A 14708-nucleotide genomic window follows, 5' to 3' on the forward strand; every position below is an offset into this window, starting at 1 on the left:
GTAGTGTTACAGTTTGGGCAAGTTTGGCTACCACTGGAACTTGTTCACTTGTCTTCCTTGATGATGTGACTGCTGACGGCAGCAGCTGGGTGAATTTTGAAGTATACAGAAACATCACTGAAAAAGATTTTTCAGTGGATAAACCAATAATTTTTACTTTGTGCTCAGTTGAGAAAACCTAAAAACAAGACCAGGTAAAAACCAAGTATATGGCTGGACCTAACAGTGTTTCCTCTAGGAATATCATATCAATAGGTCGTTTAAAAATATGAAATAAAATGACACTTGACTGCAAAACAAACATTAGAACATATTTATTGACATCTATTTATTCAGACATTGTGCCTCTTTGATCCACTACTTACAGAGGGCACTGTATATTAGCCTCAGTGGCAAAATCTGCAGCCTGGCTGAGAGCCATGGGTGGAACCTTGTCTTGTCTACCCATATAGGGTCCCGGCCTGATAGCCTGTGCTTAGTCTTCATTTTATCTCCTCTCTCCTGTCCTCCTCCACTCTCCTCTCCACTCATCTCTTTTTGCCCTCTCTCCTGCTTCACTCTGCTCTCCTGCTCCACTCGCCTCCACTACTCTTGCCTGTGTACTTGTCTAATAAGGTTACATTTGAGAATGAGTAACGTTAGATAATTCTCTCACATAAGAACCTTGAGCCCCTCTCTAGCGAAAGTAATGTTAGAGCAAGAGCACATTATCGACCACCCTAGGGGCGGGACGTGTATTTACTTCGTAATTTATTAGAGAGAACTGGACATCGTTACCTATTAAAATGTAAGTCCTGTAAAAATACACATAAACTGTCTAAATGTGAAAAATCGACTACATACATATAGCCTACATTTAGTTACATTAATACAGCCTTATTTACTATATCAACTTCAAGACAAGCAACACGCTCGGAATCATCTCATCGCGACCCACTAAACCCAATGGCACAGACGTTGCTTCATAATTTCAAACTGCTTTCCTAACGACTATTTTGCGTCCTGCGACTTGGGTTACAACTGTGAATATGTACAGATTCCTGGACGTGCCGATAGCAACCACCCTTTCTCATATTAACCTTAAATATGCAAGACAGGACACTTATACAGTATGCTTGATGTCAAGTTCCATTCATTTATATGGGGTGGTCGATACAGGTCCCCTTAGCAACCAAAAGCTAACGCTGGGCCACCTCTGACTTATTTGCCGGCACTGAAAAAAATCGCGAAAGTACTGAAAAAATAACCACTGGAGGATAACAAGGACATTTTTTCATACATAACTAGGTACAGGTTTTCAGCAATATTTAGCCTATTTCATATATAGTTGCAAATCTGTTTATTTCACGATATATTATTAATAAGAATTAGTTGGGAATGAACATCAATAGAGAATATATTGCAAATCTTTATTTAAACTGTAGAATCTACCTTAACGTTAGCTAGTTAAATCTACCTTTTTTCTTGTTCTCCAGCAATGTAATCCTATCCTCTGCCCTGTTTGTCACTCTGCCTGAGGAGAAAATGCTGTACTCAAGCTGTTGTTTATTTGGTTGTCATGACACACGTGATCCGGCCAACCAATGGTGTAACTTCATCACTCAGTCACTCAGTCACAGACATTCGCGTTTGTAGGGCTGGCCTGGCTGTTGCGGTCCAGCCAAAAATATAGGTGAAACAAACTAAAGACAAATTTTAGGATTATTCAATGAAGCATGTTTTTCAGCAATCTTACCTTGTTAACCTTACTATATTATCACTTGAATAAATGTCTAGAATAAATAAATAGGCTACTTTAGGCGTAAGTAAGTTGTATTGTATTTAAGTTGTTTCCCTCTCTCAGAAGAGACCGATGGTAATTTACCGTCACAAGTCTGGTAATGGGTACAAAAAAAGACATACACGGTTAAACATACCACTTAGCACTGTAAGGGCAATAATAAAAAGGTGTAAAACATATGGAATGGTTGCAAATTTGCCAGGAAGAGGAAACAAGTGCATGGTGTCTCCACGGACGGTGAGGAAGATGGTGAGGGAGGCCATTAATAACCCAAGTATCACTATTTAAGAATTGCAGAGATTGGTTTGTTTCTTGCGGTCAACAAGTCAAAAAAAAAACATAAAATGGCACCTCCATACCAACTAACTCTTTGGAAGGGTGGCAGGAAGACAGCCCTTACTGAGCACAATAAACAAAACCAAGAATGTGGAGCTTGCCAAACCTCATTGGAGTTATGGCTGGAAGAGAGTGCTATTGTCAGATGAGACCAAAATTGAACGTTTTGGCCATACATACCATCGACATGTTTGGCGGCAAAAGAGAATGCATACAGGAGAAGCACCTTATACCTATGGTCAAATGTGGAGGTGGGTCATTGATATTTTGGAGATGTTTTGCTGGCAGTGGTCCAGGGGCACTATTTTACATCAATGGCACAATGAATTCAACAAAGTACCAGGAAATTCTGGCAGAAAATGTGGCTGTCTCTGCTAAGAAGCTAGGACTTGGCCAGCAGGACAATGACTCCAAGCATACATCAAAATACATCAAAATATAAACAGAAATGCTTAAGTGAAATCAACATCCATGTTTTCCAATGGCCATCTCAGTCTCCAGACTTAAATTCCATCAAAAACCTGTGGTCTGAACTGAAGAGGGGGGGGTCCATAAGCGCAAACCCAAAGATATCAATGCTTCTGAAAAGTTCTACATGCAATGGTCAAAAATCCCCCCAAATGTGTTCTCTAAACTTATCACAAATGATAGGAAAAGACTCATGGCTGTCATCTTTGCCAGGGGTGTGTTCACAAAGCATTAAACCAGGGGTGCCAACAATTGTGGAACCTGTTCTTTGGGGAAATATTTTTCTAAATAACAAGTCTGTACTTGTAGCCCTAATTATCGCCAAGAAAACAATCCTACTAAACTGGAAAAACAGAGATCAACTCTCCATCTCACAGTGGTTAAACCTGCTAACAGAACATATATCAATGGAACAAATATCAGCCTCAATCAGAAAACAAAATGAAAAATTTAATAAAAACTTCTCACCACTCCTAAAATCTCTACAACTGCTGGTGAAATAAGGCCACATACACACACCCTCTTAACCCCACTACTACTCTACCCACATACACACACACATGCACACACTGTATTGTACCCTTTTTTATTTTTACTCTTTTCTTTTTTTCCTCCATTATTATTATTATTAGTATTATTCTATTGTTATCACCATCAGCAATGGTCAAAACACATCCACAGAAATACTTATACCCCTCCATAACTTGATTTATTTGACTTATCCATCTCCCAACAACTAGTGTCATTATTATTATTATTATTATTGCTGCTATTACTGTTGTCATTATTACTATGATTACTATTGTTATTACTACTACTGCTATTATTATTATTAATGTTGATGTTATTGTTGTTATTATTATTATTATTTTGTTTCTGTTCTTTTTTCCCCCCCATTATTATTATTATTAGTATTATTGTTTCTATTGTTATCACCATCAGCAATGGTCAAAACACATCCACAGAAATACTCCATACCCCTCCATAACTTGATTTTTTTGACTTATCCATCTCCCAACAACTAGTGTCATTATTATTATTATTGCTGCTATTACTATTGTCATTATTATTATGATTACTATTGTTATTATTATTATTATTATTGATGTTACTATTATTGTTATTATTATTGTTGTTGTTATTATTATTATTATCTTGTTTCTGTTCTTTTTTTTTTCTTCCCTCTCCTCTATTGCACTGCCTCTATCCCATTTCTCTCCTATCTAAATGTCAGCAGTCATGGCTAGCTACCCTCTCTGATCCCAATCTTGTTTGAAAATATCCAGCTCTCAGTCTATTGATTACCTGTCTGTCTGTCTGTCTGTGTCAATTTCTTTGTATGCCTGCCTGTCTATCTGTCTGCCTGTCTACCTGTCAACTTGTTTGTCTGCCTGCCTGTCTATCTGTCTGCCTGTCTGTCTGTTGGTCAATCCAATTATTATTATTATTAAAGCAACAAGCGGCGTTGGGAGGGGTACAAGCATTGGCACCATCGCGCCCCCTATGGAGCGATTTTAAAATGGCTTTGTCCTCATGATCATATACCTTCACACAACATATCTACTGAATATCATGATGATTGTATAAAAAATTGATGACTTATGGCCAATTAAGTGCTAAGAGACGCTGTCGGATGACAGTTGCGTCGCCATGGATGTGTCCTGGCCGCTTCTCGTAAAGGCCTTTACTATGTCGTAACACTTAGGCTAGATGGCATGTCGTAACACTTAGATGGCCCAGCGTGCATGTACAGCTGCAGCGCTTCCATGCCGCAACTAAAAAAAGTGTCACACTAGTGTTGTCATGGTACCGAAATTTTGACTTTGATACCGATACCAGGTTTAGTATCACGATACTCGATACTGAAGAAATACTGATTCAATAATCGGTACCTAACGATACTGAAATTACCTTAATAGATCAGAAACGTAATGTCCACAAGGGCTGACCTCATTTTCGAATTCACAGATTATTAAAAACCTGGTTTATTAACAACCTTTAAGTTGAAGCCTGTTCAACATATCAATAAGCATAGGCCTATAGTGTTACAATACTAAACCATAGAAAACTATATTAAATATATTTCAAAAATTAAAGTTGTAAAGTAAATTATCTTTAAACAGGTCTTTCACATCTAAAAACTGCATGTTTCAATAACAATACAGCATCTTCCTATAATAAAGTATTTACAAATTAGAACAGCTATTGCTACTAAAGTGAACTGAGTCTAAGCTTGCGCTATATCAACCACGAAGAATGCACAAGCGCACGTCACCTCACTTGCCAACCTTAGTTGCTACTGCCATCTAGCGAAGATTCTGACAAATTACACTTTTCATCCTCTCAATCAGTAATGCGGGAGACACAGTTCCCTGGCTTTTACATTTGACACAAAACTACCGAACGTCGGAAAATTCTAATAGCGAACCGTTTATTTTTATTTTTATTTTTTTAAGTACCAAAAAAGTGCTGAAGTTTCAGTATACCGTGCAACAGTACGTCAGACACATATTCCAATCCATTGCTCAGCTTAGCAGAGAATGAATATTTCAGAGCGCCTCAGAGACAGTTAGAATAATAACACATAAATACACATTTCAAATAATAAATACGACATTGAGAAAAAACGAAACAAAAGACGAGATATCATGTCGCGACCTACGCGCAGAGCAGCCTACCGTTTTATGTATTTAGACATTGGCAGGTGCCGGAAATTTTCGGTTACAGTGACCTATAAAACGCTATTACAAAAGCAAAATCAGACATGTTATACATCGTTAGAAAGCTTATACTCTCACCTACTGAATAAATGAATTGTCAATCAAGCCAAATTGTACTAAAAAGGGCGACAACGCCGTAAGCAACAGGTGTGGTATTACGCACAGCTATTTTTGAAGGTAGCCGACATTTCACAAATGGATTATCCAAGACAATATATGACCACTCAGTCGCAAAAGGGACATATCTACGCGTAAAACCAATGGTAAGAGTGTATATTTATTCAATGTTTAGTCCCAGATATTGACTGTAGAATGACATGGTATAATTTTTAAAAAAAACTTTGTCTCGTTTATTTCGTTATTCAGTGAGCAGCCTTTTCACTGCTGTATTGGCATATTTTAGGGCTAATGTCGGGTTTATCTTGTTGCTACGGAATATTACATGACATTACAGGCATTTGGCAGACGCTCTTGTTACAGCTTTGGAGTTATTCTTAGGATCACTGTCCTGCTGGAAGACCCACGTTTTAACTTTCTAGCTGATGTCTTGAGGTGTTGATTCAGTATTCTAGATAATCCTCCTTCCTCATGATGCCATCTATTTTCTGAAGTGCACCAGTCCCTTTTCCAGCAAAACACCCCGACAACATGATGCCGCCACCCCCATGTTTCACAGTTGGGAAGGTGTTCTTCGGATTAAAAGCCTCACCCTTACATAGCGCTGATAATTATGGCCAAACAGTTCAATTTTTGTTTCATCTGACCAGAGAACAATCCTCCAAAAGGCTAGGTCTTTGTCCTGGTGATCACTTGCAAACTTCATTCTGGCTTTTTTATGCTGGTCTTGGAGCAGGGGCTTCTTCCTTGCGTGACGGCCTTTCAGGCCATGGCGATGTAGGATTCTATTAATGATAGATGTAGCAACTTTGGTACCTGACGCCTGCAACTCCTTCACCAGTTCCTTTGTTGTTGTCTTGGGGTTCAGTTGAACCTTTTGGACCAAAGTTCGTTCAGCCCTAAGAGTTCATTTGTGCCTCCTTCCTGAATGATGCAGTGTCTGTGTGGTCCCAAGATTTTTATATTTGAATACTATTGTTTGTACAGATGCTCGTGGTACCTTCAGTTGTTTGGAAATTGCTCCTAAGCAGGAACCGGACTTGTGGAGGTCCACCATTTTTTTGTCTGGATTGCTTGGATCTTCACATGGTATCAAGGGCAAAAGGCAGTAGCTCTAAAGGTAGGCCCTTAAATACAGCCACAGGTGCCAATTAACTCCCAATTAACTCCTAAATATGACAATTGGCCAACCAGAAGCTTCTAAAAAGTCAGTACATCAATTTCTGGAATCTTCCAGACTGTTTACTTAGTGTATGTAAACTTTTGACCCGCTGGAATTCTGATATAGTGAATTAAAGTTGAAATAAATGTCTCTAATTGATTGTTTTAAAATTACCTTGGATGAGAACAAAGTAGATGCCCAAATTGACTTGCCAAAAGAAATTTATGGTAACATGAAATGTGCGGAGTTCTGAAAAACTGAGTTTGAATATCTTTAGCCTAGGTGTATATCAATTATGGCCTCAATTGTACACTGGGGAATTTCTGTTCAGTTTCTGATGGTTCCCGCCTCTTACATTTACACCACTGCACCCTTTGTCACAGCCATTGTTTTACATATAGCAAAGCAAAAGTGCTAGACGGTACACGTTGATCAGACTGTTCAAATTCACACAAGGATAACCGTAATCACTTCGCATTTTTACACCCAGGTCCACTGCTCTCCTCATCACGAATTATGTGCTAAACTTGGCCCCCCCAAAATCCCGCTCCGCCTCCCAATCACACCTGTCTACATCCGGGACTGGCTACGCTGTATGCATCTTTGCATGTATGTATGTGCACACACACATGCATTACTGTTATCACTTTCTCATAACAAACACTGATATCTGAAGAAAAACACGTTTTAAACATACAAAAATGCCAAGTTACTCACACACAAAGCGCTACAAGTCATTAACACTTGCAAAATCTCGGCCTGCTTTTAAAACACTGATATGAAAATTATGCCAAGTTACAATAAACAATATTGGCTACCTTACCTAACACAAATACAACATGCTGTATTCCAAAGCAATGCTGCTACCCAATGCTTCCTAAATTCTTTCAAGTAACTTGACACGTGTTCTCTCTTCTTACCATCTGAACACATTGGGCCTCATTCACCAACCGTTCTTAAGAAGAATTTTCTTCTTAAAACCCACTTACGCAGCTTTCACAAAGATTCTGACATTCACCAATGTTTTCTTATTTGGGATTTGTTCTTAGGTAAGAACAGAATCTACGCACACTCAAGAGCACACTTACGCACATTCGAGTGCTGACATGTTTGTGCAAAATAATTGGTTATTGCATTTTCTTCAATTCTACAGTTGTATAATATTATAGGATTTAAATTACAATAATATTTTTATCATTTATAATATATTTTAATAATTATTTTCATTATTTTACAAAGCATTAAGGTGCCAGGTTCCGCCTCAGAGGGTGGTTGCCTCAGCGGGATTAAATGATAAAAATCAAACCATTGTAGTGACCTTTTATTTTTTGGGGTTTCAATTATGCAATGTTTGGTCTATACAGTAAAAGCAAATAATTTTGAATACAAACTAAGCACTTAAGTAACACTTTTTAAACACATGGACATGTTGCAGAAGAGAACGTCACTAGGGGGTGACACCAAAATGACTGGCAATAAGTTTTTGTGCAGTGTTTTGTGCAGCGACCCGGTTGAAACAGCTAATTTTTCCAATGCAGTTTACTGCCGGTTGATTTAATTAGTGGTATTAATGTGAAGAGAAGCGCTTTGTCATTTGAATGCATAACACGCAATTCCTTGCGCCCACTCCCACCAGTATTTTTTAATTTTTTTGTTGCCTCAGATTTGACATCAAACCATTTTTTTTGTGCACCCTTCTCCGGATGCAGCGTTCACTGAACGAGTAATATCATCCCATGCATCTTTTTTGTGTTATTTTATATCCACTACTGACGCTACTAAATATGACAGGTCATTTTCTGTTCACTTCCGGCAGCAAAACATCCACTTCAGAACTTCTTAAGTTTTACTTAGGTTTGGAGTCCGGTGCTCCACCGTCTTTACATTTTCGTTTGGGCATTATTGACTTCGTTCGCTCTCAACTTTTCTTTTCGAGTTCTGTGTGTGCACACGGCCCTGCAGTCTCATGCCCTTTTATGGGGATTGGCGGGGCATTTACCTATGCTAATTAGGAACAACTGGCACGCGCTTTACACTTACGAGGACAATGGGATTCATCATTTTAAGAACACATGTGCGAACAATTCTGTGGTTTAAGAATACGTCGTGAATCTGACATAGAATTTCTTAGGAATTTTCTCAAGAATAAAGTTAAGAAAAAACTTCGGAAGATATTGGTGAATGAGGCCCATTGTGCTCATTCAAACATCAAAGTATCACATAAAAAAATGGCCCCATGGAAGAGCACATCATTCAAACGAATGTTCTCAACAGCTGATGAACACTTACACACCACAAAGGATATCCTTATGCTTAGAAAATTTACAACCTCTTCAACATTTCCGACATTTGCACATGTACAATATTCTAAATGCTGCACACACGTATATATACTGTATACATCCATAGATATATAGAATACTTCATTATCCATATGACAAAATTTTCCCTAGCAGCATATAGAAAAGGCCAGGTGGGGAGGGGGGTTCAATACTATAATTTATTCTGCAATGTTAAACAATAAGAGTTCTTCTTTCTGAATAGAACTTCCTAAACAAAAATATTTCATTCATGTGTTTCATTCACGATGTGCTTCACATACACCCAAAGCACTGCACGCACACTTTTTATAAACATATTGTGTAGTTATTACAAAAAACATACACTGCTGTAAAACAATTGAAATTATTCAGTAAAATTATCCCCACTATAAATTATTGCTATTTCACACATCCATATGACACATGCTTTCAATGACCACATTCTGTTCACACGGTAAGATGGAAAATCACAGCGGCAAGTTGCTTGAAAGAATTTAGGAAGCATTGGGTAGCAGTATTGCTTTGGAATACAGCATGTTTCATTTGTGTTAGGTAAGGTAGCCAATATTGCTGTAACTTGGCGTAATTTTGGTATCAGTACTTTTAAAGGCAGGCCGAGATTTTGCAAGCGTTAATGAATTATAGTGCTTTGTGTGTGAGTAACTTTGTATTTTTGTACGTTGAAAACGTGATTTTCTTCAGATGTGTATAAACACAAACCTATGTAGACTATAGATACACTATTTGCTTTGCCTGTTGCATACAGCATCGATTTCAAATGAATGAATGGATTCATTAAAGGCTGCTTAACGCCGGGCACCCACCGCACGCGTAGCGTAAGCGGTGCGTAAAGCCGGGCACCCACCGCACGCGTAGCGTAAGCGGTGCGTAAAGCCGGACACCCACCGCACGCGAAGCGGCCGCGAGCGCACGACGCGCGTACTACGCGCGAAAAATTGAGCCTAAACAGCGACGTGTTCTCACAGTCCCTAATAGCTCTGCCAAAGTTCACTATGTCCGATGTTATCCGCATTGTCGAAGCATTGCCAGTGAACGTTAAGCAGTCTAAACTAGACAAGGGCTATAAATTCTTTTTTGAGAAGTTTATATTCGGTTATGAAGGTAAGTATAACGTTAGCTCTGGTTCGCCAGAAAGCTAAATAGCTAGCTTGCTAACCACAGCAAGTTAGCCGATTAAAGAGATATTTCACTTCGACATAACATAAATTATTTTCTGGAGGTGACTCCATTGTGTTTTCGTAGCGTGAAGCAACATCTGCTGTCCGTTAACAGCATCTCTGTTTCTCTCGGTTGTCCCGAAAATGAACGAATAGGGAGCCGGATAGCTGTGAGGAAAAGCGATTATGTTAACGTTGACGGTCAGCAGGGGAGGCAAAGCTATGTAAGTACAATGTGTTAGGCTCCACAAAATTACTTGTGTTATACCGAAGTGAAATATCTCTGAACTAAGTTTTGTACTACCGTTACGATTTTGTGACATGTTTGTGCTGTACTTGTCCTAATAAATATTTATATTGCTTGTTAAATCGCCTGTGTAATGCCGGTGTTGAGTTCACAAACAGTTCATTGTTTGTTTTCATCGCTGATAAAAAAAAAACTACCCACACATTTTTAAATCAGCTGATATATCTTAAGTAGGCTTGTGGCGATGTCCGTCAGTATATTTTGTAATTACAATCAACAACTAAAATAAACGTGCATCTGCAGTTTCAACGTTGAATATCCAAATATGTGCTTGCTAACAAACTAGCTGGCTAAAACGTAATTTGCTAATCATAACATAAAATATAGCTAGCTAACTGATTTTATGACATTCTTGAGTAACAAGTACCACATGACTTAAACTGCGTTAGTTCTCAATGAATGATAAAAAAAAATAAAATTAAAAAATAAAAAACAAAGGAGTTGGTAGGGGACTCAGACATTTGATTTAGACCCAAATGTATGTGAGGAGAAAAGTTTAATATCGAGTGTAATCTTATTCACAAAGCAGTAGCTAACTAGCTAGCTATCGTAATGGGTTAGTCTATGTTAGTTTGCAACATTATGACAGTCATGCTACCTAGCAAGTTTTTTTCTTATTTTGGAGTACATATGTGGGAAAGGGCTGTGAAAGGGCAAATAAATTGTTTTTCGAATTGGTACACAGGGGAACGCTACAAAACAAAAAAGCTCTTCGTTGCTGCCATTGTTTTGGTAGCTGTTAAGATAACCAGAAATGAGAGACCCCTACATCCGGTTTACATACCCGGAAATGTGAAATAGGCCTAAGGCGGGCGTGGCCATTTTGTCAATTTGGAGCCAAAACCATAGAGTTAAGCGGTCTTGTGATTTTTACAATGTGATTGACAGTCCGGTGCGAAAAAGCTCATCAACCCGAACGAACGATTGCAGAACGAACTTGAGGCTAGCTGACTGTCTGCCGTTATGTTTTAAAATATATTATCAAATGTTTACGGAGTTTAATTTCCATCCGTGACTGTACTGTGTCATGTAATCACGTTATATGTATGACATTAATAATACAATTATGTTCAGTTATCTTCAATTCATGTTTCTGAGCAAAACGAATATGCTTAGCTAGCATATCAGCTTGCCAGTGAGCTAGGTAGGCTATCCGTGGTTAGCTCACGCATTAGCAATATGAACCACAGGGGAAGAACATCGACTACACTGATGGTCAATCAATCAGAGATGTGTAGGCTACTGGCGATTTGACTAGGCTAATTTTCATATAACTGTCTGGTAGACCTGCTGTTAACCAAGCAAGTTATCGTCATAGGTTTTCGCCACAGTCAGTTAATGAGCCAGTAACTGCTACTAGCTACTCCATCGCCGTTTGTGGTGTTCACTTGCTGGGTGACGCTAGCTGACCGATCGTTCGCAAGTCACTTTCTACCGAATAAAAATTAACACTGTCAGCGGTGATTAACAAATCTACCACGTATTTTAATAACTGATCTGCAGGCGTGTAAATATGACAACGCACTTTGTACAGCAAGTTTTCCACCTGGTGCATGAAGACAAAAATAATGTACATTGAATTTCTAATTATTATTAGGCTATTTTTTTTCTTGTAAATCATCAAAACCAATGGAGAAAAGCCAATATACGCAAGGAGCCCCCAGGACCAATTCTGAGAACCACTTAAATGCTCTTGTCGGTCTCTTAAATGTTAAAAACATGTTCCTTTCTAAATGCCAGTCTTACAAAGATGGTTAATTTCGTTAAATTGTGTGTGTGTGATTTCATCGTGTGTTGTATGTTATTCAGCAAATAAACCTTAAGACTCTTAATTCGCTTCGTGAAACTGAAAATTTTGCAATGTTTATCCCAAAATCGGGATTATAGTAGCTTTGCCACATGCGTAAAGCATGGCCCAGGTAGACATTTACGGAATGTACACGACTGACAGATTGAATATTTGCCAGTTAGGGTTAGCTAGCTAGTCAAATAGCTTGGTAGCAAAAGTTGCAAAGTTTTAGCATAGGCTACTGGACTACCAAATATAGCAAGCTGATTACGCTTTCTGCCAACTAATTATTTGGTTAAGTAGGCTAAAGGAAATAGTAAAAATGACTCGCCTACCGAAAAACTTCAGAGGATGATTATTTTATGGTCGTCTACTGCAGCTGTAAATAGCACACGCCATAATGAAATCACTACGAAATGGGATGCCTGCATTTTCTGACTTCGCACAGGTGGACCGTAGTCGGAGCCACAATGTCAAGGCCAAGAGGTGCCACCTCCCACCCCAGTGAACATAGACTGTAGCCCTACTGTAGCTTAGTCCTCCGCAGTAATCAGGAAGTGACGCAAACTGTACCTCATTGGTCCACAACAAATATTATAACAGTGCCCAAATGACACAATAAATCATGAAATCGAGACATGGACAGCCATAAGACGAATAAAATACACATATTGTGACTATTTGTATTCATGAGAAAAAATTATTGACTTTGTATTTTGACCGAATTTGTACCGTAGACTTGCATGGAAAGCGGATATGAAAACACCTATACTGGAGCCAACCGTAGTGGCGCTAGTGAGCAACCAGGAACAACAAGACCACGAAATGAGCTTCAAAAACGAAGTCTGGTTTTGGCCGCTTGGTTTATACACAGAAACATACTCTAAAATGCTAGGTATGCATGCTCTGATTTATATTTCATCCTTATATTAGGCTACTGGGGGTGTGTCCCTAGTTCCCTCCCAGATATGTTATAAGCAGCTAAAAAAAACACAAGCCTTTTCGTTTTTGTATTGTCCTTGCAGAAAAAAAATAATAATAATAAAACTGGAACCTGGGGAAAAGGCAAACTTAGTTTCGCTATCTTATTTTGCGGAGGGGGTGGAGTAAATTTGAAAATACACCACAGAAAGACGTAGCCTATTGAATGATGCAGAAGTGAATACACCGGGCTGCGGTTTGTTAGCTCGAGTGCTGGAAGGTAGTTTTTAACCAACCATTGTTCAGCCTATTTGACTTCTCCGATGTCTTCGTTCGCCGTGCTTTCAAAAAGGGCTTGTTAATAAAAATCAGATAATCCACAGAGCTTTAAAAAAATCCGATTATTTAGTGGTTTTGCCGATTAAAATGCACCTATTTTATAAATTAAGTTGTAAGCAAGCCTTTATTGCACTTGCGCGTCGGCGTCACACTCAAGTACTGCACGTGGCCTGTTTCAGATGGACTGACACCTTCCTTAGAAAACAGCCTACTCCCACCCATTATCTTTTAACGTCCTCGACTCCCACTGCAATTAAACTCCCATAAGCTATGGCCTAATTCCACGCACGGGATTTATGATTTATGATAAGTTATTTAGTGATCCGTTTTAAACACTGCATCTACAACTTTAAAAATAAAAGTAACCTCCTCCGCTGTGGAAGACTGCCGAGGTCCATTATATGACTAATTTATTCTTTAACACAAGAAAAAAGACATACAAATAAAAAGTGAATTTGGGCTATATACGCAATACAGGCTATGTCGAATCACGTTTACACCCAATAACATGGGAGGATGGAGTAAATAACTTTGTGTAGGGAGTCAAGAATCCCTATTGGTAGCGAACAGGCTATAACAGAATCAACAGGCAACGAAATCAACACGTGAAAAGTTAACATCTCTATTTAAATGTACACTTCTGTTCCCAGGTTATAGGACCTTAACTCACCTAAAACGTTGCAAATGTTGCTTTTTAGGGTAACAGTAGCGATGTGACGCGATAGGCTACTTGTCGACACGCTGTTAAGCTTTCAAATCGCTGTTATGTTTCGAAGCCCTGTAGAGTACGGGGACTGGAGAGTGCTCGAAGGGAGGGAGGGGCTAGGCAGTGAAGCTGAGGAAGTAACGGAAAATAGTACGTCAACTGCAAAAGAGCTTGCTGCCAATTGAATTCAATGTAGAAAACAGAACTGATTTGTGACAGGTGCTGGTGTTTTGGTCCTCAAGTAGGGCAAGGTCATTTTTCAGTTTTTACAGATTATGAAAGTGCAGATTATAAGCTTTCAAATGATGTGTCATACATTGAAATCTGAAAATAGTTGAAGAAGATATGCTTATTTGAATGTTGGTACTCCTAAAATCAAGTAGCAGAGAAAATCCCCTTGAAAGATCTTGAACTTTTCACACTTCTCACAGGGAGATAATGGGTGGGAACAATAGCTAGTTAACTCCACCCCAACCACTAGAGTACCTGTCAATCCTTGCCCATTTAGGGGTTACCCTATTTAAACTCCAGATGTGAACACCACAGAGACTAGAAAAATGTCTT

The 14708-nt window shown here is 38.8% G+C and overlaps 1 protein-coding gene across 3 annotated transcripts in view; it reads right to left on the reverse strand.

Moving 5' to 3' along the window:
• Positions 1-14253, reverse strand: part of LOC135247648 (uncharacterized) — a 50549-nt gene extending 36296 nt beyond the window's left edge. For all 3 annotated transcript variants that reach the window (XM_064321359.1, XM_064321358.1, XM_064321357.1), the window contains exon 1: positions 14109-14253. The gene's annotated coding sequence lies outside the window, so the exon portion shown is untranslated. The remainder of the gene's footprint in view (positions 1-14108) is intronic.
• Positions 14254-14708: the final 455 nt, after the last annotated feature.

The sequence above is a fragment of the Anguilla rostrata genome, chromosome 2 (genome assembly GCF_018555375.3).
Source record: "Anguilla rostrata isolate EN2019 chromosome 2, ASM1855537v3, whole genome shotgun sequence".
Taxonomy (NCBI): Eukaryota; Metazoa; Chordata; class Actinopteri; order Anguilliformes; family Anguillidae; genus Anguilla; species Anguilla rostrata.